The sequence below is a fragment of the Arachis hypogaea genome, chromosome 10, assembly GCF_003086295.3.
Source record: "Arachis hypogaea cultivar Tifrunner chromosome 10, arahy.Tifrunner.gnm2.J5K5, whole genome shotgun sequence".
NCBI lineage: Eukaryota > Viridiplantae > Streptophyta > Magnoliopsida > Fabales > Fabaceae > Arachis > Arachis hypogaea.
The window spans coordinates 101,337,215-101,340,544 of NC_092045.1; the positions used below are offsets into that span (position 1 = coordinate 101,337,215).

The following is a 3,330-nucleotide window of genomic DNA, read 5'->3' on the forward strand; positions in this document are numbered from 1 at the left end:
ATGTCATTGGAGCCATTGTTGATGATCACAAATCCGTCCACCAAGTTTTTGGTGCCGTTGCCGGGGATTGTTCGAGTATGGACAACTGACGGTTCATCTTGTTGCTCAGATTAGGTAATTTTCTTTTCAAAAAGTTTTCAAAAATCTTTCAAAAATATTTTTTTATTATTTTCGTTTTTCTAAAGAACATTTTCGAAAAAAAATTAAAGAAAATACAAAAAAATCATGAAATCATAAAAATAAAAAATTATTTTGTGTTTCTTGTTTGAGTCTTGAGTCAATTTTTAAGTTTGGTGTCAATTGCATGCTTTAAAAATTTTTTCTTGCATTTTTCAAAAATTCATGCATTCATGGTGTTCTTCATGATCTTTAAGTTGTTCTTGACAAGTCTTCTTATTTGATCTTGATGTTTTCTTGTTTTGTGTTGTTTGTTGTTTTTCATATGCATTTTTCGTTTGTTAGAGTCCATGCATTAAAGATTTCTAAGTTTGGTGTCTTGTATGTTTTCTTTGCATCAAAATTTTTTTTTCAAAATTATGTTCTTGATGTTCATCATGATCTTCAAAGTGTTCTTGGTGTTCATCTTGACATTCATAGTGTTCTTGCATGCATAATGAGTTTTGATTCATAATTTTCATGTTGCGAGTCATTTTTGTTTTTTTTATCTGTCATCATTAAAAATTCAAAAAAAATAAAAAATATACCTTTTCCTTAATTTTCTCCAAATTTTTGAAAATTTGATTTGACTTAGTCAAAAATTTTTAAAAATTAATTGTTTCTTACAAGTCAAGTCAAATTTTCAATTTTAAAAATTTTATCTTTTCAAAATCTTTTTCAAAAATCATATCTTTTGAATTTTATCTTTTGTTTTTCGAAAATTTTCAAAAATATTTTTCAAAATATTTTCAAAATCTTTTTCTTATCTTTATATCATATTTTCGAAATTACACTAACAATTAATGTGATTGATTCAAAAAATTTGAAGTTTGTTACTTTCTTGTTAAGAAAGGTTCAATCTTTAAATTCTAGAATCTTATCTTATAGTTTCTTGTTAGTTAAGTAATTAATTTTAATTTTAAAAATTAAATCTTTTTCAACCATATCTTTTTATCATATCTATCTTATCTTATCTTTTATATCATATCTTTTTCAAAATTTTATCTTTTTCAAAAAAAATTTAATTTCAAAATATCTTATCTAACTTCTTATCTTCTTATCTTTTCAAATTTGATTTTAATATCTTTTTCAACTAACTATTTGACTTTTTGTTTGTTTCTTATCTTTTTCAAAACCACCTAACTACTTTTCCCTCTCTAATTTTCGAAAATATCTCATCCCTTTTTCAAAAATTCTTTTTAATTAATTAATTGTTTTAATTTTAATTCTATCTTATCTTTTATTTTCGAAAATCATTTAACTTCTTTTCAAATTTATTTTCGAAATTTCTTCCCTCTCCCCTTCTTCTATTTATTTATTTATTAACACTTCTCTTTACCTCTCTTCATCTCAAATTACTACCCCTACCTATTCATTCTTCTTCACTCCTATTCCATTTCTTTCTCTACTAACATAAAGAAATCTCTATACTGTGACATAGAGGATTCCTCTTTTTTTCTTGTTCTCTTCTTCCCTATATGAGCAGTAACAAGGAAAAAGGCATTCTTGTTGAAGCTGATCCTGAACCTGAAAGGACTCTGATGAGGAAATTAAGAGAAGCTAAATTACAACAATCCAGAGAAAACCTTTCTGAAAATTTCGAACAAGAGAAGGAAATGACAGCCGAACCCAACAACAATAATGCAAGGAGAATGCTAGGTGATTTCACTAAACCAACGTCCAAATTTGATGGAAGAAGCATCTCCATTCCGGCCATTGGAGCAAACAATTTTGAGCTGAAACCTCAATTAGTTGCTCTAATGCAACAGAACTGCAAGTTTCATGGACTTCCATCTGAAGATCCTTATCAGTTTTTAACTGAGTTCTTGCAGATTTGTGAGACTGTTAAGACAAATGGAGTAGATCCTGAAGTCTACAGGCTCATGCTTTTCCCTTTTACTGTAAGAGACAGAGCTAGAACATAGTTGGACTCACAACTTAAAGATAGCCTGGACTTCTGGGATAAGCTGGTCACGACCTTCTTGGATAAATTCTTTCCTCCTCAAAAGCTGAGCAAGCTTAGATTGGATGTTCAAACCTTCAAGCAAAAAGATGGTGAATCCCTCTATGAAGCTTGGGAAAGATACAAGCAGATGACCAAAAAGTGTCCTTCTGACATGTTTTCAGAATGGACCATATTAGATATATTCTATTATGGTGTATCTGAGTTTTCCAAAATGTCATTGGACCATTCTGCAGGTGGATCCATTCACTTATAGAAAATGCCTGCAGAAGCTCAAGAACTTATTGACATGGTTGCAAATAATCAATTCATGTACACTTCTGAGAGGAATTCCGTGAATAATGGGATGCCTCAGAGGAAGGGAGTTCTTGAAATTGATGCTCTGAATGCCATATTGGCTCAGAACAAAGTGTTGACTCAGCAAGTCAACATGATTTCTCAAAGTCTGAATGGATGGCAAAATACATCCAACAGTACTAAAGAGGTAGCTTCTGAAGAAGCTTATGATCCTGAGAACCCTACAATAGCAGAGGTAAATTACATGGGTGAACCTTATAGAAACACCTATAATTCATCATGGAGAAATCATCCAAATTTCTCATGGAAGGATCAACAAAAGCCTTAACAAGGCTTTAATAATGGTGGAAGAAACAGGCTAAGCAATAACAAGCCTTTTCCATCATCTTCTCAGCAACAGACAGAAAATTCTGAGCAGAGCCCCTCTAATTTAGCAAATTTAGTCTCTGATCTGTCTAAGGCCACTTTAAGTTTCATGAGTGAAACAAGGTCCTCCATCAGAAATTTGGAGGCACAAGTGGGCCAGTTGAGTAAGAAAGTCACTAAAACTCCTCCCAGTACTCTCCCAAGCAATACAGAAGAGAATCCAAGAGGAGAGTGCAAGGCCATTGATGTAATCAATATGGCCGAATGCACAAGGGAGGAGAAGGATGAAAATCCTAGTGAGAAAGACCTCCTAGGACGTCTCTCAAACAAGAAGGAGTTCCCTATTGAGGACCTAAAAGAATCTGAGGCTCATATAGAGACCATAGAGATTCCATTAAATCTCATTCTGCCATTCATGAGCTCTGAAGATTATTCTTCCTCTGAAGAAGATGAAGATGTAACTGGAGAGCAAGTTGCTCAATATCTAGGAGCCATCATGAAGCTGAATGCCAAGTTATTTGGTAATGAGACTTGGGAAGGTGAACCTC

General features: G+C 32.3%; 1 non-coding gene across 1 annotated transcript; it reads right to left on the minus strand.

Annotated features, from left to right (window-relative positions):
- Positions 1-2,171: 2,171 nt before the first annotated feature.
- On the minus strand, positions 2,172-2,275 carry LOC112718687 (small nucleolar RNA R71). Its single transcript, XR_003161016.1, has one exon. It is a non-coding gene; the product is annotated as a small nucleolar RNA R71 (small nucleolar RNA).
- Between the last annotated feature and the right edge of the window lie 1,055 nt (positions 2,276-3,330).